Here is a 25625-nt window from a genome sequence, read left to right as displayed (position 1 = left end):
TTTGTTTGAGCTTTGGGTAATGGTTTAGTATTTTCATCATTATATTTCCTTCTCTCTGTTTTCAATATGCATCTCTGCAAAACAGGATAGCTGTAATAAAAACAAAACTAAAACACAAGCTCACACAAACAAAATCTAGCTGGGAACACTAGTACATTTGCATACCTTTCTTCTGGTAAATAATTTCTCAGTATTGAGGCAGAACAATAAAAGAAAAAATAATTCTCATAAACAGGATAAAATAAATTTATCTGGAGCAAGGTTAGTATTAGCCCAGTAAATAACTGCCTCTCTTCATAGTGCTTTTTTTCACCCTTCTAAAGAAGGTGAGAACTAGTTCTTTTAGCAGAGTGTAATCCAGACCATCACCTGTTGCCTCTTCCTTGCATTATTCTCTGTTGCTGATGATGTTGAGCCTGAGGGACTCACAAGAAAGATTCTAAAAAGTGGCTGTTCTCTTCTACTGTGTCATCATCAAACCCTGGCTTGCCTAAGGTACCAGCACACCCACCCTGTTCCCCAAACTCCATCACACTTACCTAGTACCAATCACTAACATCAGAAAGAAACAGAAAAAAGACCCTTTAATCTCCCTTTTTTGTATAGGTAGCCCAAATACAGCCTTATTAACTTTTTCTGGCACCCTCAACTGAACTTGCTTCTCTGAAAATCTAATTTGTTTTTCTACTTTCCCATGTTATCAGACTAATGGCATTTGTGACATTGACACTAGTCTTAGGACCCCACCCACCTACTCACTCCCCTCTCAGCTGACTAAAGTTTTGGAAGGGCAAAATCCGAAAAATTCATGGGTTGAGATAAAGGCAGCTTAATAAGTGAAGAAATATGTGTGCACGAACAATGCAAATTAATATTTTGCTTGTCTTTGGCAGGCAGATGTCCAGCCAATTCAGGAAAAACCCATCATGTGGAGGGTTTACTTGGGAAAATGAAAGCCATTACCACAAATGATCCTCCTTTCTCCTGGTGTCCTTTGACAGATGAGCACAGTTATATGGAATGGCATGTCCCTTTGGCCAGCTTGGATCAGCTCTCCTGACCTTGTCCACTGCCAGCTTCTTGCCCACTCCCAGCCTACAACCTTTGAGGGACATAGAGAAGGAAAAAGAAAAGGCCTTGATGATGTGCAAGTGCTGCTCATCAATAGCCCAAAAATTGGTTTGTTATCAACCCTGCTTTAGTCACAAATTCGAAACACAGCACCATACAGGCTACCATGAAGAAAACGAACTCCATTACAGCCAAAATCAGTCTTTGGAAAACTTCAGTGGTCTCTGTGTTGCTGGATAGTGTCCAGTTTGAAGTTCAGAATGAAAGTTCACAACTGTTCCAAACAAAGCTGTGGAAAACTTTGAATTCTATAAAGAGAAGGGATACTTCTGCATTAACAATGCCTTTCAAAACATCTGATTATTATTATAATTATTATTATTGTTATTACCAACCTTATCTCTTTCAGTGAAAATCCTTCCAACGTACTTTCTATATTCTTCTAAATTATAGTACCTCAATTTTAAAGTATGATTTCAAAAGAGAATATGTGTAATATGCACATTATTAATAGTGAAAATAAATGTAAGGCTACGATATGAAGGAAAACATTGATTTGATATCCCAGCTTAGCCTTAAAAACTGAAAGCATCTCTTTCAGCAAACTAAAAAATAGCAGAAGGCAGTTTACATAAGATTCCACTCTATTTCCATGGATGTAAGATGAAAATTGTATGTACTGAACAATACATTTGAAATAACGGTAAGTAAAACTACTACCTTCTTTAATATCCAACAATACATTGAAGAAACATTTTAACAACATTTTTTTAGATATAAAGGGCTTGTCACTGATATTTCAAATGCAGTCATAAACTCTGTGATTACCTACTATGCTTTCATTCTCATTTCCTCAGAAATTTACAGGAAAATCATACCATTGAGTAAAGAATGACAATTTTTCATTATTAGCTAATGCTGAAATGAAGTTGTTCTGAGCTCTCATTGCTGATCATTTTTCATCAACTTAAAAGTAAAGACAGTGCTTTTCTGGGGAGCATTCCATATCTTCTCTTACTCAAAGTGCACACTAGATTCACCCCTCACTGCAGTGGTGTGAACAGAGATCATTTACCAAAACCAGCCTACTTACGAGAGTGAGAGAAGAAAGGTGGGGAAAGAAGATAAAGTTTTTCTTTCTTATACCTCATAGTTCATGACTATTCTCTTTCTGATGCAAATGACAAGCTTTCCAGAAGTCTGTAAGTTGGCTGCTATGTTCAACCAGCTGTAATCATCTCTAATCAAACCAATCACCCAAAGTTACTTAAAATATCCCCTCAATATCCATTTTTTCCTATGCCTATGTAGTTAGACTTGATCATTCCAGACATCACTGTGTTTTGCTTCCTGTGGTTATCTGAATGACAAGGTAATTTAGTCAAGTTTCTTCTTCATTCCTGCAGTGAAGCATTGTTTCAAAAAATTGAGAGTAAATAACTATGAAACTGGAGACAATTTCTTTCTATCAAATTCATTTATTTCCCTAATAAAATTGTATCATTTTATCCTTCACACTGCACAGGACATACCACCATGCTTAATCACCCTTCTGTGTCAAGTACAAGCATTTTATTCATGGGGCTCTTTTGCTCTGACCCCCATAGCAAATAAAACAGTATTTACTATTCTGAAAGGCATACCATAACAATCCTGATCAAGACTGTCAGTATAAAAGACAACTAAATGTCCAAAATTATGAGATAAATAGCTCATTAGCACTTACTTTTCATACTCTGTGTGTTCAAATAGCTTTCAAATGGCTATAATGCTCTATAGTTGCATATCCCAGCCAGACTTTCAAGTCAGCTATTACAAAATCAGCAAGTGATTTCAAAACCATGGTTTCCCATGCCCAATTGAATCCATATTCTCTGTTGTTTTTGTTATTAATTTCTATGTCGCTCTAAGTACAGTATTTAATATCAGAAAATATTCTATAATCAGTAAACTCTCATGGTTATTCAGAGCCTGAGGTGCATATAGCCTCTCTGAATAAAGACTAGCACAGCAACTGTCCAGATGGTTGCTCTGTGCCCTGGGAATAGAATCTATGAGGAGGATTTATCCTTCTTATAATCTCTGTGTTGTCCTTAGGGCCTTCAGTGTTCTCATCCTAGCATTAGTATTACACTAACAGAACAAGGGGAAAAAGCTTCAGTTGTCACAGAGACTGATTCCTTCTCCTTCCATGCAGTCTCTTTTCTCCACAGCTGATCTGTAGCATTGATCTAATCAGCAGAAAGGTGAAAGTTTATTACTTGGCTCAGTAGTGAAATGGTAAAGGAGGCATTTTATAACATTAATATCTGCAGATTGGAAGAATTAAAAAAAAAAAAAAAATGGAGTGCAGAGTTTTCTTCTGAACTTTCATCTTAGGAGCAATTTCTGGGGAACAGAGCCTCTTTCCCAGCATTATGTATTGAGAGAAAAAACTGCAAGGCATCAACAAGCAACCTGCACATCAGCAGGGCAGTTCTTCCCTTAGGCTTTGCTATTTCAATTATATCAATAAATATGGATCTTGAAATTAAGAGAACACCTTCCTCCAGCAAAGATTTTGAAATATGTACAGTAGATGATTATGAGGTTTTTTCAGCTTTCCCCAGGTACACTCGCTTTTTCATTTGTAGTGCTAAATCATTTTCTAGTTGATTTACAGTAGTTTATCTATTGCTTCTCTCCGTTTCTGGGTTTTCTTCATTGATCTTCTAGTTTGTCACCCAACTGCTTTTATATATCGTATCTCTGTCCTTTTCTCATTAATTGCTTCCTATTTTGCTATATTTTGGACTCCATTGTTTTATTAATTGATTTTTCATTTTCAAAGCCATAATCTATTTTTCTCATTTTGTGAAATTCTTTACTCATACATTCATTCTTAGCCTGTCCTCCGTTGAATTGAAAAAATTCTAAATTTCTCCCCAGATTCACAATTTGATGATGGGGCCAAGCAATTGGTTGTTTTGTACCTACTTCTAAAGGCAAGCAACCACATGTTCCAGTATTCATTTAACAAGAATACACTCTGCTAAAAAATTCCTGTAATAATAAAGCAGAATGGTATCAGCAAATTGTAAACAAATGCATCTCCAAGACACCTTCCTCCTAGTAATCCATATGTGCTTTGTCCTTTGGTGCAAACAAAACATTGAGGTCCAAGATTAAAATTATAGATAAGCAACAAAATTTAAATTCAGTGTTTGAATCAGACATCTGAGAGATTTTGACTTGAAAAATTGTTCATTTTGCTTGGTTGTTTGAGACTTAGAACTAATTTCTAGAGAAAATGGGCTAATATTTTGATTACAGTAATTTCACAATTATAAGCCACACTGAGTATAAGCCTCACTTCTGGGAGCCAGCAACGTTTCGTTTTTCCTCCATATGTAAGCGGCACCGGATTGTATGCCATACTTTCATTCGCAGCGAGGATCCACTTGCAACTTTCACAAAGTTACCAATTAGTAACAGAATTGCGGGATCACGGGGTTTACTGGCTCGTCCCGGCTTGGGGTCACCTCCCCGGGGCCAGGCTATTCCTGCCGCCGACCTGTGCCGCCACTCTGGGGCTGGGGCATTCCTGCCGCCGCTCCGTGCCACCTCCTCAGTACCAGGTTATGCCTGCCACCACTCGGCGCTGCTGCTCTGGGGGCAGCGAGCTCATATTTCTGGATTGGCAAATTTCTGAACTTTGTTCATATATTGGCTGCATCTTATTATAAGCCGTACTTCCAGGCTGGGACCAAAATTTTAGTCAAAATGGTGCGGCTTATATTCATGAAATTACTGTAAATGGAAAAAATACATAGTTTCTATGGAAAGCAATAATAACTATTTTTTTTCCATGTGCTTTGATCAGGTAAAACTCAAACTGTGACATCTTCAGATTTGCAGGTTTCTTTAGAGAAAAAATAAGGATTGAAGTGCTAGAAAGTAACAGAGTAAATCTCACAACACAGGACAGAAAGAAGAACACTCTCGAGCTGAACCACAATTTAAATAGTTCAAGGAATATGTTATAATACCAAGTAATCTAGTTTGCTTATTATGTGAAATTGCTATTTTTATATCAAAATACAGCTTTGGTATCACAAAACATCTTGACAAACTGTAAATGAACATGAAGAAATACAATCTTCAGATAACATCATGATATACAAATACTCTTTCTTTGATAATAAAACCACCTCAACAAGGATAAATAAAATTGCAAAAATAGAAAAGGAATGTCTGGCATGTTGATAACATCCCAAATAAATGAGCAGCATTTAAGTGCTCTTATAGTAAAGATAATAATCTTTGAGTGAAATTCCAGTTGCCAAAATAAATTTTAAAACTATATGAAAAAATATATAAACATCTTTGCTAATATCTTTATTAGAAATATTATTTCTGCTGTGCTACTTCTAAGAAAAACAAACATATACTTGCAATTTAATTTTTCTTGACATAAAAGGATTGAAGAAAAATATGAAAATAAATTAGACTACAAAAAGTTATTGTGAGAAGCACATTGGTATGTTTCCCTTAGTTCTTCTCAAATTTAAACCTGAGCTCTGGTAATAGCTTTTGTAATTGATTGGGATATTATTAAGCAGAATGTGTCATAAATTGCATAGGATTTTTGTCTATTTTTCAAGACAGCTTTTCTCAGACCTTAGGATTCTAGGATACTTTTAAGAGGAGATTAAAAACCTATCTCTCAGGAACAATTTTGATTCAGTGGATCATATCTTTTGATGGAGAATTGACTTAGACAGCATTTTGAGGTGCCTTTCATTTCTGTTTTCTAATTTTGTGATCTCCCAGGCAGATATTCTAGTTTGAAAGTAGATTCTCTCTTGTGTACTCCCTTTCTTTTGGTATTGTTTGTTAAGGAATTGTATTCTTAAACTCTTTTCTCTTCTTACAGGTAGTGATCAACATCTCTTTTTGAGGTATCAATTGGTTCATGTTGCATTTTTAAGAAAGTTCTTCTTTCAGATATTTGCCTCTTTTCAAGAAATTACCTCTGAGGTCTCTCTTCATTATGTATTTTGTTCAGTTTTCAGGATACACATCAGGAATCAATCAAAATTAGTTTCATCTCAATTTGTCTTCTATATGCCTTATATAGTATTTCACTTCTTTATTGTTTTCTTGTTTCTTTTGTACTTTCGCCTTGTTATAAGTGCATTTTCTGGTATTCTACCACAAAGTTTTCACCTGAAATAATGGGATTGGTTGTTATTCTTTCTTCTTTCAGTGGATTAGGGTGACATTTCTGTAAAAAAATACAAGATAATTTATATTTTTCTCAATTTAATACTGTTTTCAAAGAAGTGGAATGCATCTATTCAGGAAAACCTTCGAAACTGAGCTAACATATAGTGTTCCTCCCGAAGTATTCATATGAATATCAGTGAATCTAGCAATGACACACTCTGTGACTGTAAAGAATTGAAAAAAAACCACACAGATACAGAAAACTGTCTCCATCATATTAATTCCCTTGGGTTTTGGGGGTTTTTTTTAGCATATTAGTATCATTTTAAATATAACATAAATATTTTACATTTTTTCCCTCTGCTTCTGAGTTAATGGAAATAATCTTTCTGGTGTCCCCTGGGAATTCAGGTCTGCAGAAATGGTAAGTGAATCATAAAATGGACTATTTTTCAGACACTAAATGATTTTTTTTTCAAACCTTACAAAGCAACTGCAGTAAAACAATTACAAACATTGCAAATATTCCAAAGTATTGAATGGTCTGACTACCAACTCTATTTCATTGCATATGATTTGTTAAAAATTCCTAGGGTTTTATATAAAAATGTAGACTTGTTCTTACCCTCACATTTAGGACTTACCTAAAAAGGGACTTTTTTCCCTTTGAATAGTTAGCAACAATGTCCTCAGATGCTCAAAAGAATTCTCTCTTAAGGGATTTGATAAGCAAAAGGCCACAGGGTGGAAGGATGGCAGGAATGATCTCCAACTCCTTCCCCATGATTCTGGAAAGGAAGTGTACACATAGGCTTGCTATATCTCAGGATAACTGTGCAATTCCTTGCCCAAAGAACCATCTTTTTCAAGCTAGACTGGATAGCAGAATTGGGCTTCTTGTCCTGTATGTAATATGTCAGATGATTTTCTGATAAGGTACTCCAGAGCCATGGACAGAAAATAATTTTTCTGACTGGAAACATTGCCAATTTGCTTCTTCCTCAGTATGAACAGGTATTAAAAAGGATTCTATTGTTAATGTTAAATTTCTGTTGTAGAATTGTGTTTGGTGGTTCTTAACAAGAAATCTGTCCTAAATGGAATTCTTGAAAGTAATTAGACACATTAAGCAGCCATCCAAAAGGAAGGTAATCAAAAACCAGTTCCTAGTGTGGTCACAATTCCCTCTCACAAGAGACACATAGAGTTATAATACCATAGAAATTATTTTTCTTTTATAATGAGCAGATACAACTTTTTACTTCTATTCTGAACTATAGATCAAGTCTGTGGTTCAATTAAACAAGTGAAATGCCACAGAAGGTTCCATTACCTCTTTCTTTAGGACTTACATTTGCTTCTACCCATTGCTTCAGCACTCTGCTTTGTTCATAGTGTTGACATAGTTACTTTCAGGATAGATTTTAATTGCCAGCACTGCTTAACTTCTCAAGTCTCAAAGCACTTCAAGAGCAGATGATATCAGAATTCAGCTTTCAAAGAAGTATTTTTTTCCTTTTCCAACTCTCATCCTCTTAATCCTGAGTTGTTTTAAGCATAAATTGCTCTTCCTGAAAAATGAAAATCGTAGATAATAGGTTTTTCTATGTAAATGAGACATGTATTATTAAAAGACTATCAGAAAATTTACTAGAACAATATAAAGCATATAACATTGGTTAAGGATTGACTAAGGATTAAAACAGTAACTTGAAACACTTCAGGTTCTTTATCAAACTGGCACCTCATGCATTAAGCATGGCTCAGTTCTCTGAGATTGTCTTAGGACTTCTTTGTATTTAAATATGTTCGTGTTGATTTTGAAACACCTCTAAAACATGGGAAATTAAAATACTAAGGAAATGCTTGAAAAATATGATTAAGAACTGAATTAGTAGGAAAGCTTTTCTCAATCAAAGGCATGGTTTTCAGTAAGACCTGTTAACATGGGATAATTATTCCTAGCTATTGATAAGTATAGAGTAAACTAGAGTGAATTATTGAAGAGATTAATGGTCTAGTACTTTTCCTTAAAGGCTATTAACTCCTATGTTAATGCTCTTTCCGCTGCACTAATATTAACTATTCAAATTGCCAGTCCTGGTATATATTAATTCTTTGCACATTTATGTTTAGGGATACAGTCCTTAGAAAGGATAAAAAAGAGATTATGATTATTAAAACCTTAGAGAAAGAAAAAAAAACCCAAAATTATTCTAATTTTCAATATTGTCACATATAAATCCTCAGTAGCATATACAGCAGGATGAGCCTACATGTATTGTTTATCCTATCAACAAAGTTTGGGGTTTACATCTTTCAAAGGGTTCCAATATATTGAATTTTTAAACCCAAAAGGTTATGGCAACTGCATGCATTTATAGAAATTTAATGTAGTTCAAATGCAAATATATAATGCCTTCCTAAGGACATTGAGGAATTTATAGAATAGAATAGAATAGAATAGAATAGAATAGAATAGAATAGAATAGAATAGAATAATAGATAATGCAATGTATTGTAATGTAATGTAATGTAATATAATATATAATATAATGTAATGTAATGCAATGTAATGTAATATAATATAATATAATATAATGTAATATAATATAATATAATATAATGCAATGTAATATAATATACAGTAATTTCACGAATACAAGCCGCACCATTTTGACTAAGATTTTGCTCCTAAACAGGAAATGCGGCTAATACTCAGGAGCGGGTAATAAGTGAATAATTTTCTGACATTTACAACCTCAGAAGTGCCAGCCAGAGTGCAGAGCTGAGCAGTTGCAAAGTCGGCATTTTGCGATTGTTACAAATTGCTACTCTGTTGCACCACAGGTGGAGCCTGGCTGCCTGCCGGCAGCACGGGGGGCGGGGAGAGAGGAGGGAGAGCTCTCTCCTTCCCTCCTCTGCCACAGCCCGGGGAAGAGATGGGGGGGACCCGGGCCGCCACTGCCGTGGCTAGGGGAGGTGGCGGGGGGCTCCGTCTCCGCCCGCCGCCGCCGCCACGGGAGCGGGGGGGGGTTCCGTCCCTGCCTGCCACCACAGGTCCGAGTGCCGGGCAGTGGTGACCAAGCCCAGTGGCAGCGGTGGCTGGGCCCCAGTGGCCCCGCCGAGCGGCAGCGCCGGGCTGGGCTACCTGGCCCCGTCGGCAGCCCCGAGCGGGCTGAGCCTGCACAGCCCGAGCCGAGCCAGTAAACCCCGCCCTGCTGCGGCTCTGTTACTATTTGGCAACTTTGTTGCACGCGGGTCCTCACTGTGAATGACAGAGCGGTTTATACTCGGGTGTGGTTTATTTATGGACAAAAAACGAAATATTTGCCAACACCCAGAGATGCGGCTTATACTCAGTGCGGCTTGTATTCGTGAATTTACTGTAATATAATATAATTTTCTTTGTGATCTTGTCTGGTAGGTACCTAGGATTTGAAAAATGTTCAAAACAGTGTTTTTACCTTCAACTCGACCTTGCTTTTCTTGATCTTCAAATAGTATTTAGTGTTCTTTGTCATGGTCTAAAATTGGAAATTTTGTGAAACACAGGGTTATGCAATTTCCTATCTGGGATGGGATTCTGCGGGCAATTTAGGCTCAGAAAAGTTAGAAGCCATTTTTTCTCTGTAAAGTAAAAAATGTCATCTCTAAGCCAATAATATTAGACTTAATTAAAGGAAAAGTATAGAAAGTTCTCCTGTGGAAAGTTCTGCTTCTGTCTTTATGGGAATGATGAAACGCAAAGAGGAGTTAAAGAAAAGAAGACTAAAGTAAAGAAATAAAAATCTTTCAGCAGACATGACAGGTTTCTGATAACATTGAAAAGATTTCCTGTTGTTGGTGAGTTTTATAGTCTTCAAGAAAAACGCACTCTTGTACGACATGAAAGACAAATTATGAAAGCCTCACAGCTGACCAATCTGCTTCTTATTTACTTCCTGAGTTGATACAGGGCTCCATTATATAGCCAGATTCTGCTAAATCTGGCTGACAATATCTATAGAAAAATATCTGGAACAAATTCTATGGAAAATAATATATTGGTGTATAATCTCAGTGGTTGACTACAGGCTCATTCCCATTTTATTTGAATGATGCAAATTCACAAGAAACTTCTTGGAAGCCCCTCAGCGCAGAGAGCTGAGGTGTGGTTTTCAAAGTCTTTTTAAGGCATAGGGCACAAAAATGACAGACAGGAAAAGGAATGATAAATTCTCACCAGCAGTGAGCTTTAGTTATGGAGATGTATGTTTGTCACTTTCAGCATTGCAGGAGCCCTTCAGATAGTCATGTACTGACAAGCATGAAAGCACGCTGACGTGGAAAGAGTACTTAAGGCGAAACTGTAAAAACAATCTCATGAGCTGGTCCTTTCCAGAAAGGTTTATTGTATTTTATTCAGATTTTTAAAAATAAAAGCTGCTAAACATCAAGGAAGATGCAGGATATCAGGTCACCAGGGTATTAAACAGACTTATACAAGTTTAATCAGTTTCTGCTTCCCAGGCCATTATTCACTTATGCTTTTCACATATGCATTTTACAGTGAATCTGCTGATTGTTCTGACTAGGTATCATAGTTTCTGATCTAATTTTTCTTTCTTTCCCTTTAAAAAAATAATGAGATACTTGATAAGACTCTTTGATACAGACTGAACAGGAGTTATTTTGAATTTTCTGCAGCATAATTTTTTCTGAATTACAGATCTCTCATATACATCTCTGCCTGGTGTCCTATTGAGACACAGAATAAATAGTTTTCAATAAAACAGATAAGTAATGGCAAATCTAATGGTAACTCAAAGCGTAAGGTTACCTATAGAACTCAGCCACACAGCTCTGTAACTTGTTAAATGAGATAGGAAATGCTGTCTGCAGTGGTATGTAGTGTGGTAAACCTTGACATCTTAGAGAGAGCACTGAGTTGCAGCTCTCTATGGAGAGGAGGATGATACCCAGCGCATTGCAGTGTACTGTGAGAAAGAATATTGCTACAGTTCCTGCTCTAGCTCAGCAAGATGCACTGGCATACCCTGGATGAAGTCACAAGAATTTATAGCATTGAAACACCCAGCAAAGCCATGAAGTGCCTACATTTCTGCTGCTTGGGATGACAGAAATTCCTACAGTAAAGCTACCCTTTTTCTATGATGCATCTCTGTGACAGTGGGATTCAGAGATTAGACCTTCAGAGTAGAACTTTGCAGATGAGCTTAAAGCAATCTGAAACCTTTGCAAAAAAATCTCACAAAGTGTCCACTCCTGCCATAGAGCACAGCTGCAGAGCTGACAGGGTGCTCAGCTGGGACTCAGTTAATGTCTCATCCATTTCTGATTGCATTTTGATGAAAGTATTTTCCATCTCAGCAGAGTACCCTAATTGCAATGTTACCAGATAGTCAGGTACATATCTTTCTTGCTCTGAATTTCTCTAGCTGAAGGTATTCAATTACAGTAATTTCACAATTATAAGTCGCATCTGTTATAAGCCGCAATTCCGGGTGTCAGCAACTTTTTGTTCTTTGTCCATATATAAACCGCACCCGAGTATAAACTGCACTTTCCTTCACAGTAAGGACCCGTGTGCAACAAAGTAACAAATTAGTAACAATCACGCGATCATGGGGTTTACTGGCAGGTGCTCAATTTGCAAGCATTTTTCATGGATCAGGGTAGCTTTTAAACACAACCTAAAAACTAAAAAGAATACAGAGAAAAATCATTCACTTACTTTTATTAAACCTACTGGCTCTGCTCTCACCCAGGGGAGGGGAGGGCACGACCCAGGGAGGTGAGGGCAGCGGGGCCGGGCTGTCAGAGGTGGCGGGGGCAGCAGGCGGGAAATTTTTGTGGTGAGCAGTGAAGCACCCCATGAGCGCTGCACCGGCCCGGCCTGGTGCCAGGGTGGCCCTGGCACCAGGCGGGCCCTGTTGCTTGCCAGCTGGGCCAGCACCGCAGCAGGCAGGAGTGCAGATCCTGGGCCCAACAGTGTTGGGGACTGCAAGCCCAGCGGAGCACTCAGAGGTGCTGCCACCTGGCCGCTGCCTCGCCACCAGGGCTGGAGACTGCTGCTGCTGCCCCGCCACCCAGAGCCAGGGAGCACCGCCACTGTGCCACCGCTGCTACGGGCGGGCTCCGGCTGGGCTCGGGGCTGCTGCAGGCTCGCACTTCCAGGTTGGGAAATTTCCAAACTTTGTTCATATATTGGCCGCTCCTGAGTGTAAGCCACATTTCTGGTTGGGACCAAAATTTTAGTCAAAATGACACGGTTTATAATCATGAAATTACCATAATTACCCTAGCAGAAAGTAGTGAAATAGTCTGGGACAAAGAGAAAGGAAAGGGAAGAAACAAAAGGTTAATTCATGTGCAGGCTCTAGTCCTTGCTCCAATGAACACTAAAGTCTCTTAATTGAAAAGCAGCATTTTCCAGAGGAGAGAAATTTACCCTGGAATACATCTCAGTCTCGTGGTTAGGCTGCTTGGTCATGTATTAGCATACACCTGAGCTATGATGACTTACTTGAGATTATAACTGTACTGGTTTAGCCAGCTGCTGCGGGCAGAGAAGGTTTAAAAAAGGAGCTCTTGCTTTTCCTTGGCTATGTATGCTGGACTTCTTCATGTTCCCTAAAAACCCAAACATATTGATTATTTTCTATTGAGAACATAAACAAGGCAGTAGAACATACATGAGCAGTCATTGCTTCAATTATCCTGTAAAATGTATCTCCCTCCCTCCCAGTTTTTGTAGTAGTGCAATTTTGAAGCTAATTGCAATCATTCTCCCACCAGTCTAGTAGAGGTGGTTGCATCTATTTATACAGCTTCTAAAAAAGTAATTTCAATACAATATGAAAATGCATCAGCAATACTAAGCCATGCTGGAATGAAACAGTCATTGATAGCGTAAATAAAATTTCTATCAGAGTGCATTTAAAGCAGTGTTAAGGCAGTGACACAATGAAGTGGATGTCAACATAATCTCCTAGTTGAGGTTTTGTATAATTGCTCTTAATATTTGAATATAAACAGGTCTTTTGCAACTTAGTAATGAAACAATGAATTATATATAGCCGGGATTCAGAAGCAGTTAAACGATGCAAATTTACTGTGTCCTGTGGCCTATATACTGTCCATATTCATCAGCCTGAAGGCTACATTGGACTGTACTTCAAGTGAATTTAAATGCAGTCTCTCAGTTGTACCTTCAAAAGTCTCAAATCATTGCATGCTTCAGCAGAGTTACATAAACACAGTACCTACTTTTCTTCAGCTGAAATCACTCAGAAAGAGTAATCATTGTGCAAAATCACTTTCATTTACAAATAAAGTATAATGTGACACAATATGATTGCACGAAAACTTTGCCCGATCCAGGCTGTAGCATATCATTTTGTTCACCTATTTTCTGGTGTTACAATACAGGATGTAATAAAATGTATCTATTCTATCACCATCAGTTGAGGCTGAGGGCAGTGATCCTTATCTCCATGGGAGATATTCTGCTAATGGGCCATCCACTGAAACCAAGTGGGGCATTGTTCTTTATCTTTTCACAACCCATCCTTCCTCCCACTGAATCCCACCGTGTGACTTCTAAAATTACTTCATCCCGTTGGAAGTTGCTCCAGCCAGGGGGAAGAGCTCAACATTTCTTACCAAGATAAAACAGAGGTTTTGGGACACTAAGGTAACCCCTTTTTCCACTGGAGTCCAGAGGGAAACGGGACTCCTCCACATCACCGCTGGACCTTTAGAGGGAAACTGCACCTTCTACAGGACCACTGCTTCAGTTGAACCACATCTGTTACTACAAGAGAACTGTAGTTATCATTTAATCGGACTGCTACCAACACCCTGCCTGATGGGGTGTCCAGTTGTACTCTGGCTTTGTCGGGGTTTGGGGTTTGTTTCTCTGTAGTACTGTGTTTCTATTTTAATTTCCCTAGTAAAGAACTGTTGTTCCTAATTCCCATATCTTTACCCAAGAACCACTTAATTTCAAAATTATAATAATTTGGAAGGAATGAGTTTTACATTCTCCATTTCAAAGAGAGGTTCCTGCCTTTCTTAGCAAACACCTGTCCTCCAAACTTGGGCACCTGCAAACTTACCTGTGGCAGATCACAAAAAATATAAATAGTTTTGAAATGAAACAATGCTTAATTCAGGTTTTTGCTTAAAGATACAACCATTAGCTACAGTTACTATTCAGATATAACCAGAGTATCCCTGTCCTTATAAACAAGATAGGGAAGAAAATTAGGTAAAAAAAAAAAAAAAACAAAAAAAAACACACCAAAATAAGAAAGTTAAAATATTATCCACTAAAGAACCCCACGGAGAAGACAGTGTAGTCAAAAAAAAAAAAAAAACTAATAGGAGGATTTTGGCTCTTAAAATTATTATACCCATGTCTGTAACAGCAGTCATACACAGAATATTAAGAACAGTTACTTGGACTGGAATAAAGGTTATCACTCACTTTCCAAGCACTCTGTCATGAAATCATAGAACAGTTTGGAATGGAAGGGACTTTTAAAGGTCATCTAGAGCAAGTTCTCTGCAATGACATGGGATATTTTCAACTAGATCTGGTTTCTCAGAGCCCCATTTAAACTGACTTGGAATGTTTCTAGAGATGGGGCATCTACAATTTCTCTGAGAAACTTCTGTCTGTGCTTCAGCACCCTCACGGTAAAATACTTTTTCATTATATCTAGCCTGAAGCTACCCTCCTTTAATTTAAAATCATTATCCCTTGTCCTGTCCCCAGAGATCCTGCTAAAAAATCACTCTCCATCTTTCTTACAAGCCCCATTTAAATACTGGAAGGCTGCTATAATGTTACCCCAAAATTTTCTCCAGGTTAAGCAACTCCAGCTCTCTCAGCTTTTTCTCATAGAAGAAGTGTTCCAGCCCTCTCACTGTTTCTACGGCCCTGCTCTGGACCCACTCTAAAAGGTAAGTTTGTGTCTTTCCTGCGCTGGGCACGACAGAACTAGATGTAGCAATCCATGTGGAGTCTCACCTGGGCGGAGTAGAGGTGCAGAATCACTTCCTTCAAACTGCTGGCTGGTGGTGTCCCTCCACTTTTCAGAGATCAGAGTTCCTCAGTGAGAAAATATTAACATTTATCCATCTGGTAACATTTGTATAATTGATGAAAACAGCGGATACTATGTAAGGGAGGAGGGAAGAGGAGTAGGAATACTTGCCATTTTAGATTGTATTTTCCACATTTCTTAGCACTCTTGGAAGTAACCATTTATCTGGCAATCTGAACATTGATTCTGCTTTTGTGGTCATTCAGTTCTTCCCGAGAATATTTGTAATCATGTCACCTAAAACATCCAATATCTTTCCATGAAGACCACCTCCTTTTCTATTGTGAAAGAATGATATATTTCTGAACATGGGTCTTGGTTTAGTCAATAATTGACTCCTAATTCAATGCAAATATGTGTTTTATTTTCCTTTCTGCTAATATACTCGCACCCAGGTTAAGTACATTTGTTTCACACCCAAAGATTATTTGACAGACTCTTGCCATTTGGTTGCTTTCAAATGCTTCCTTTAAATTTCTTAAGTATTACAGTGACCGTTTCTTTCCAGTCTCATATGTCTACAGATGAATCACATCCATTGTACTATATTAGACATTTATCTTCATTTCCATCAATTTCTTCTGGAAGAATCAGCCTTCTTATGTATCCTAGTATACACATATAGTCTATTTTTTTCAATCTTCTCTAAATACACACTTTTTCTCTATTACAAATAACTATGTATGTTTTAATTAATTAATTTATATTAGTAAATGTCTCTTTTCTAGTACTGCTTGAGTAATGGAAACTGATATATAAATAAGAACAGTGACCTCTGGCTGATTGTTGCTTGATACATTTACCACATTAATGTTGGTTTTTTTTTTCCATTCTCTGGTTACATTTTTACAACCCGACAATTCAAATGGAACATAAAGTACTAATTATTTTTCTTGTTACATAATTTTTTATACTGTTACATTCACACATATCAGATTTAATGCATGACTCAGGGGAATGGTTCTCCACAGAGGGTGAAAAAGCACCATCAGTCAAAACATTGCTTTTTAGCCTGTAAATGCTTATGTAAGTAGCAAATGAATTATTAAAAATAGAGTTGATTAATGAAGGATTTTCACATGTGAAAGCTAAGTTTTTTATCCCTATTATTTGAAATAAAAAAGCCAAATCAAGTCTACAGAAGCATAATTGGGATCTGCATAATAGAGGCTATGTAAGCAAAGGGTCAGCTGAGTTTCTGCTGAAGACAACTGTAATATTTTATTTGTTTTAACATGAATAGCCTTAGATTATAAAGACATTTCATTACATGCTTGCATGATATGTTCCTTCATGCTGCAGGCTTGAAAGAAAAAGCTGTTTTTCTAAGAATGATCTCATTCACGCAATGAAAAATAAACTATTTAACTGCAGATGATACACAAAATTCTTATTCTCCTTAGTATGTGACAGGTAGAGAACGAGTAAGTACTTGATTAACATTTCTCCTATATTTAATTTTTAAAGTTCCCAAGAAAGTTTATGAAAGTTATAACTACGGATGTAGAAGTGATTCCTTATATGTGCTACTGTTGATGCAACATTTGTACTATCCTAATGAGGGGCACACCACAGCTTCTTTTTTCTAAATCATTAACTTTTTGGTAAGAATTAGATATATAACTTTAGATAGATAGACATAAAAGATATAACCAATATATTAGCTATATTATAATGGCCAAAGGGATTTTTCTTTTTTTTAAACACAGAGTTATTTTTGTCTGTGTCTGATTACTGGGAATCAGATACACAGTTACAGCTGGCATCTGTTGCCTCTGGCAGCAAATTTCAGTTAATGATTAGAAAATAGTTGGCCAGTGCAAGATATTAAGTATAGCAGTGTCTGAATGTCTTGTTATAGCTTAATTATTACTTCAGAAATACTGGCAGCTATTCAGCTATTTCTTAGATGTCATATTATATTAGTGTAGCTTCTGAAATGGTGAGCAGAAAAAATTTCATCCTTTAAAACATCCAACATGATGTTGGAGACCTCATGTTACAAAATATCTAATAACATTCCAAGCGGTGGGATATCTGGGCCCTTCTCAGACTGAAATTTGTGTTGGAGTTTTATGCTGTTACTGTCTCAAGGTAAAAGCAAGGATACAAAAATTCCACAACTTTCTTCTTATAATATACAAGATGTTACAGTTAATTTCTGCAGGAATTTACATTCTAAATGAAAAAGCCTTCAAATATAATGTAGAAACAAAGAGATTGGAGGAAGGGGATGCTGAGGTTAACGTCCCTGTCAATAAACCAGCTAAATGGGTATTCATCTTTATGGTTGTGAGTAACTTGAAAGATATTTTTTTTCCTTTTCTTTAATATATATTTGAACAGTAGTGCATGTAGGGATGAATACATATTTATGAAACAAATCCTTAAGGCTGACATAACAGACCTGAAATAGCAGATGAACAATTCTCTCCTTTTTATAGGTATTCTAACTACTAAAGAAAGGCTTTAATTAAGGTGTTGTTTACCACATCCAGTGTATAAGATGGTACAAGAATATGATACAGAGTGTGTGTGTTCTCCCTGGCCTTGTCTCTCTCCCTTGATTAATTCAGTGAACTGAGTTCAGCAGCACGATGCTGATTTTGGCATGCCAGTGTTGAAGGGCTTATTGTAAGTGCTGTATGAGATCTGGGTGGCATTCTCTAAACTGAAAAGTCTTCCTCATGGGAGCATTTTCTGCAAGAATTTAAGAATAAGGGTGAAAAAATATTTTTTACACAAGAGCCAGAAGCCACTAATGACAACAGGAATTATACAACAAAAAAGTGCTGATAGACTACACATGGCTGGGAGCCTCTGGTTTTGAGGACAAGTTCTGGAGACTTGGCTGAATTTCACCTATCTAGTATGTGATTTCCTGCAATGTTCCTCAGACATGATAATCATTTGTGTGTGTGTATATGTGTCTGTATGCTTAATTCAAGGTACATGACATAATGGAAGGGCAGTGTAGGTAGCTTCTGAAAAGTGTCACGAAGTTGATGGTTGTCACATCACAGGCCACACGTGTAAGGAGGGTGGAGAACACAAGGTCTCCTCAGCTAGTGTTGGACATTTCTGTCTGACAGAGAAAAAGACAAACCTGTTACAAGCCTGTCCCTGATGTCTACTGTGGGACTTCCTATGCTGGTGCTGTGGTTCCAACCTGAGGCCAGAATCTGCTAGTTCATATGAACCAAAAATCTCATGCCTTGCTAACCACTGAGCAGTGAAGACATTAGAGGTCTCATGCACAAAATCATTGAGGTAACACCAACAGTAGATGGAGCTAATAATACTAGGAATGCTTCAAGCACAGAAAAAACAGACTACTTTCTCAAATGTATTACTTAAACATAAAAAATTGAGAAAATAAGTGATATAATCAACTCTTTTCCTTTAAATAATTACAAACTGCTGCAGTGTTACTGAGTGACTCCCCATAAGCAAGAGAGCTAGAAGACAAAGCTCTCCTGTATTCCAGGCCATGGCTGCAAGTGCTTATCTGGACATTAGGGAGGTATTTTACATATCATTATGGAAAAGTAGCCTTGTATTTCCCCATTTTATCCATGCATTTTAACTGTGTTCCCACTAGGAAACATTGTAAGAATGTAACAAAGGACAATGAAAATGCCAGCACCCTTACCTCACCATATTCTAAAGGACATCAAGGCCAGTCAGAATGCTAGGACAGCACACTGAATTTTAGAAAATAACTGTTAAGTGCTTACAATTACTTAGGCTCAGAAAGATTTTTTAATCATTGGGGTTTCTTTTCTACAGTGCTGTTGTAGGTTACAATGCAAGATGTAACCAGAAGTATGTATTGGATCACTACCTGTTGAAACCAGATAGAGCAGGGTTCTTTATCTCTTCCATGACCTATCCTTTGTCCAGGCAGGTATTTTCTGTTAATGGGCCATTGAGTCTCAATGCATAACTGACAAAATTAATCGTCCCATTGGGAGAAGCTTCACCCAGGGGGAGGAACTAAGCATATCCTACCTAAATAAAAATCTGAAATTTAGAACACTAAAGCAGCCTTCTTTCCCCCAGATTCCTAGGAGACCAGGCCCATCTATACCACCACTAACCTTCAGAAGAAAATTGCACCCTTTTACAAGATCATTGCTTCAACAGAACCACACAGGTTGCTCCAATAAAACTGCAGCTACCATTTAATCAGACTGCTACCAATACCCTGACAAACAGGATGTCAGGTTATATTCTGACTCTGTCAGTGTTTTTTTTATATTACTGCATTTTAATTTTAATTTTCCTAATAAAGGACTGTTATTCCTATTGCCATATCTTTGCCTGAGAGCCCCTTAATTTCAAAATTAAAATTATGCAGAAAGAGAAGGTTTACATTTTACACTTCAAGAAAGGGTCCTACCTTTCTTAGCAGACACATATCTTTTCAAACCAAGACAAGTGCAGGGGAAAAGTTAGATCTATTTCCAGTTAATATAAAAGCCTTACTCCTGCATATCCAATAGCTCTGTAAATTCAGAAGTCTGGTATTGATTTTTTAGAGATCATTTGCTGTAAATTATTCACATGGAACAATTGACAGTAAATGTAATGAATGGGCATTTATAGAATGCTCAGAATACTTCTGTAATGTAAAAACAACTGAAAAGGGATTTATTTTAACACAGGGTTTAATTCAGTTAACAGAGAATAACCTGGCTGGGTCACAGCCAACATATATAATTTTCTCAGTCTGTAGTTATTAAGTCATCCTTATTACATCATTCAGGTAAAATATAAAAGCGAATTCTTGCTTTTTGAGTGAAAAGTAGCTCTTCCATCCTCTGGGAGCCAAAATTTAAACTATAATAAATCAATCTTTAATGTAATTCCATTGCTACAATTTAAACTGCTTTAGAATTTAGAAGCCATTTTGTGAGGAGAACTTGCAGGTACCCTTGCATTTTGATTTAACCCAGAACTTTCCCAGAAGAATGTTTTAAGGCACTTTTTTCTTACCAGAGGTGGGCTTGTGGGCTGACACCACTGCAAGGCTCATCAGCATGGGTGATGTAGCTACAGTGTAGAAAAAGACTGTTTTCCAACATCTTCTCTTTCATCCCTCAAAGGTCATGTGCTTATTCAGCACAATATTAATCTGAGAAGGGGGAGCATCAGGAAGGCGAGCCACTGTAATGTCATGAACAATCAGGGCCCTCTAACACCCAGCTGGACCTTTGCTTCAATTTGAAACACTCAGGGCAGCTCATCTGAATCAGGAAGGTGAGGTTCTGAAGTTCTTAGGAGTTGTTTTTTTTCACAGCAGGATACAGTGATGTGTGTCCAGAGTGATGAAGACAACAAGGGTGCAGTAGTGTGTGGTGGGACAGCTTATGTTGAGACCTGAGTGGAGAAGAGAGTGGCAGCTCAGAAAAATTACATGGCTTTGTCCATACCGTTCAGCGGTAGCAGTCTCTACCTTAGTATGTATCTCCTGTGCCAGAAAACTGGAATTGTTTGCTACTGATAGTCTTAGCTGACCTGCATCAGCCACTACTTTAAAAATGCAACATAACAAACATTTATGTGCTGGGTATATTTGTGGCCTTGTCACATTTACTTGGATAAAGTAGCCTTTTCTACTAAACATTACCTTGAATTGTAATCATTTACTTTATATAAGTACTTCTCTTCACATAAGACACAGTGAGGTCACACATTAACCTGCAAAACAATGGAAGAGAGCTAAGTGGGAAATGAGAATGTAATGGAAAAATGCTATGTGAAGGAATAAGTGATTTCCTACTAATCACATATACATGTAAGAATACAGGTCTGCTTGAAAATCTGAATCAGGTTTGTGTCTCCAGGATGACTAGAATGTCTGTTTTCATTCTTTCTATGTCAAACAGAAGCATTTCTTTCATGTAAATATCACGTTTTCCTTGTCCAGTCTAGTAGCTTATGCTCACTCTATCTTATAACCTACTTTTTTGCTGTGTTAGGGCCAAACTTACTCAATGTTTATGAATGCCTTCCTGTATGCAAATGTGTTCTTGAATTAAGACTGAACAGTGATAGAAACTGAGTGTGTAAACATTGAACACAATGTCAACCTCAGGTATTTAAAAGGTATTCTTACATCATAATTTATGTATAGTATGCTATTCCTGATAGTCAATGAATCCCTAGCTTTGATCATAGTTTAACAGGTGGTGTCAGAATAACCACTCCTTCCTCCCAATCAAAAGTCTAAATAAGATGGAGACCTTGTTTAGGGAAGGTCCAACCTTTTTCATATATGTATGAAGCTATAGTTTTGTTGACCAGACTGTTCATAGGAGGATTGTGTCCAGAAGAAAACCAAGTCCTGCAGTACAACACTTTTTTCTGACAGTTTGATGTCCTCTGCCGACTCAGCTCATACTGTTTTAGCTATGCAAACTCCAAAAAGAGACACAGTCTATTGTGCAGAGAGTACAATATTTTGTGTATGCTTATTGCCAGAATAAATTAAATGATATGTCAAACAAATTGATTGTCATGGCAATCACTGGCAGGGCAAGGCCAATTTCGGGCAAGAGAAAAAAAATAGCATACAAGCAGCTCATCTAACTGGCAAGTATAACAAATGAAGACTAGTCAATACTGCATTTTTCTGCCAGAACAATTTCTTGTTTAGAATGCTTATTCATACACAGTAATATAAAATGTGTCATGGAGTTCCTGAATTTGGAAGAGAGATTTTCTACTTCGTCCTTCTGCTAAGAGCAAGGCCCAAGTGCAGGTTGCTCAAGGCCATGTCCAGTCAGGTATTTAACAGGTCTAAGGATGGAGATTCCTCAACCAGCCTAGACAACCCATTCTAGTGTTCAATCACGCCTACAGAAAGCAAGTTTTTTCCCTTTGTTTAAATAAAACTTCCTACATTTCAATTTATGCCTCTCATTCTTTCTTCAGTGGACATCATGGAGAAGAGACTGGATCTGGCTCCTGTACTCTCTAACCCTATTAGGCATTTGTACACATTGATAGGATCCCCCTGAACCTTTTCTTTGGTCTAAACAGTCCTTGATCTCAGTTTCTCCTTTTATGAGAGATTCTCCAGTGCCTTAATACACTTTGCATATTGTGCGAGAAAAATATTTTAAAATAATATTGCATACATATTTACTCCTTTGGCAAACATGAAGCTATACTAATTTGTAGTAGGAAATATTTATACTTTATAGCTGAGAGTAGTTTTTCTTTTGTTCTTTAACATGTTTACCCAAATTCTGGCATAGCTATTTCTAGAAGAATTTTTCTTGTTTTATAAATAATGCCTCTGAACCTGCTTAGGATGTTCTCTTTTTCTTTTTTTACCACAGAAGGTGCATTTTCTTGTGCTCTGTTATGCAAGCGGAGTTTCTCCTAGAAAGGTACAGTCATACTTGCTTATTTTTCTGTTTTCCTCATGCACTGCAGGAAAAAACAAAGAGTGGAAAAAAACTCAGACAAATCTCTATTCCTCTTAGAGCTCAAGATTGTGCCTGAAGCAATTGGTCTAGCCATCCTCAAAGACTTGGTCATTTTTTGATGAACTCATTATTTTAGTCTGGTTTATTTTTATAGAAATTGAGTCCCAGTTGCACAAGCACATTTGCCACTCATATGTTTCAAAACTATGTATACATATAAGAGTACATTTTTTCCTATTTCAGCCTCTACAAATTTTCATTTCTTTTTCTTTTAGGTCTCTAAAATGATCACTGCTATTTAATTTAAACTCAGGTCCCAGCTGTTACTAAGCAATGACTTCTTTTTTAATTACAAGGTTCTATAAAAAAGTGATGCCCAGTGACATCCCTTCTAGTTTTCTCTGCATTGAAACAGTTTCTTGATTTAAATCTTACCTGAAAATCTTAGTGTGCTCTGCAACTTTGTTTAATTTTATGTATGGCGCATTGTGATGACATGTAGGGTTGATGATATAAAAATAACCAATTAGTGTTCTATTTTTTTGACTGAAATTCTTTCCATAATTTAGCTTGCAGCACTGAGAAATGCAAAGATAGGTAAATTTGTGTTTTGGTTTTTTTGCTTTTGGTCTGTTCAAGGCAGATAAAAATCTATTTAAATATAGTTTTAGTCTTATTTTATGTTTGAAAATAAAAATTGTTTTTTCAAATGACAAAAAAAAAATCCCGCAAAAAACAAAAAATAAGAAACCAAAAATAAAAGCAAAAAAGGAGTTTTTCACATTTTTACTGTGTTTGATGCAGAAGTTCCTTGACTATTGTGTTAAAAATGGTAAGGATCAGTATTTTGCATAATATGCTAAATACATATATTGCAAAATATTCTCAATATCCTAGGAAGATGTCATGGTCCTTGTGATACCTTATCTATATAAGGAAGGAGTAATGGAGAATGAGAAATTTCTGCCTTAACAGTTACCACTGTTTGCCTGCCTAAACTTTCTGGGGATTTTACCCCACCACTGTCATAATAACCCTTAGGTTCAAATACTGTCTTTTCAAAATTTATGAGCTACCTTGGCTAATGCAATTTGAATATACATTCTGTGGCAGAACAAGAGATTTTTAGTCCCTTCAGCAGATATATGAACAAATGGACGTCTTAGACCAAATTCTGGCACATGAACCTGGACATTACATTGGAATTGCGTTCCACTTACATATCTTCCACACTGATCATGACAATAAATTTCACCTCAAACATCACTCTAACTGTTTGTCAAATTCTTATCAGCCTATAAAACACCTATCAACTTAATAATAAGGTCACATCTTCCAAAGTAACCATTTTGCAGAATTATAACTTTCCTTGATCAATACTGATATTTCTTCACAATTCATCTGAAAATTTAAACTTTTAAAATACATCAAATTAAATTCTCATTTTGCAAAAGATATTCCCTTGAGCCTGGAAAATTGTGACCAATTCACACTCCTAAGTACAGTAATTTCACGAATACAAGCCGCACCAATTTGACTAAGATTTTGCTCCTAAACCGGAAATGCGGCTAATAATCAGGAGCGGCTAATACAACCTCAGAAGTGCCAGCCAGAGTGCTGAGCCGAGCAGCTGCAAAGTCGGCATTTTGCGATTGTTACAAATCGCTACTTTGTTGCACCGCGGGTGGAGCCTGGCTCCCTGTAGGCAGCACGGGGGGCGGGGAGAGAGGCGGGAGAGCTCTCTTTCCTCCTCTGCCACAGCCCAGGGGAGAGACGGGGGGGGGCCCGGCGCCGCCATTGCCGCGGCCCGGGGAGGAGAGGGGGGACCCGGGCCGCCCCTACCGCGGCCCGGGGAGGGGGGGGGGGAAGCCCGCACCGCCATTGCTGTGGCCCGGGGAGGGGGGGGGAAGCCCGCGCCGCCATTGCTGCGGCCCGGGGAGCCGACAGGAGCCCCACACAAGCCATTGCTGTGGCCCGGGGAGCCGACGGGAGCCGCGCGCAGCCATTGCCGCGGCTCGGGGAGCCGACAGGGTACTTTGTCCCCGCCCGCCGCCGCCGCGGTAGGAGTGGGGAAACTCCGTCCCTGCCCGCCGCCGGCGCCACGGGCGCGGGAAAGCTCCGTCCCCGCCCGCCGCCGCTGCCGTAGGAGCGGGGGAAGCTCCGTCCCTGCCTGCCACCGCAGGGCAGCGCCGACCCGGGGTGACCGAGCCCAGGGGCAGCGGCGGGTGGCCCCGAGCTGCAGCACCGTGCTGGGCCACCTGGCCCCGTCAGCGGCCCCTAGCGGGCCGAGCCTGCACAGCCTTAGCTCAGCCAGTAAACCCCACCCTCCCGCGGTTCTGTTACCAATTGCATGCGGGTCCTCGCTGCGAACGACAAAGCGGCTTATATTCGGGTGCAGCTTATCTATGGACAAAAACCGAAATATTTGCCAACACCCAGAGATGCGGCTTATAGTCAGTGCGGCTTGTATTCGTGAATTTACTGTATTTCAAAATTACTAACATAGCAGTTGATGTAGTCATGTCTAGTAATGCATGTAACCACCATAATACACAGTCTTTTATGTATCAAACCCAAATTTCGAGGATATACATCTTTAGCTCCCAGTGAACAAATTAAACATAAAAAAAAATTCCTAGATGTAATCTTTCATCTTCCAGATAACATTTAGATGAGATTTTTGTGTCCATGGTTACCAAGTCATTGTGCAGAGATTCATTTTGAGCATTGTGAATAATGTTACTTTTTAACCTTATCCTTCAATACTTAAATTTCCTCTGTCAGATTTCAG

This window comes from Catharus ustulatus, chromosome 5 (genome assembly GCF_009819885.2).
Source record: "Catharus ustulatus isolate bCatUst1 chromosome 5, bCatUst1.pri.v2, whole genome shotgun sequence".
Taxonomy (NCBI): Eukaryota; Metazoa; Chordata; class Aves; order Passeriformes; family Turdidae; genus Catharus; species Catharus ustulatus.
This window is presented reverse-complemented; position numbering follows the sequence as displayed.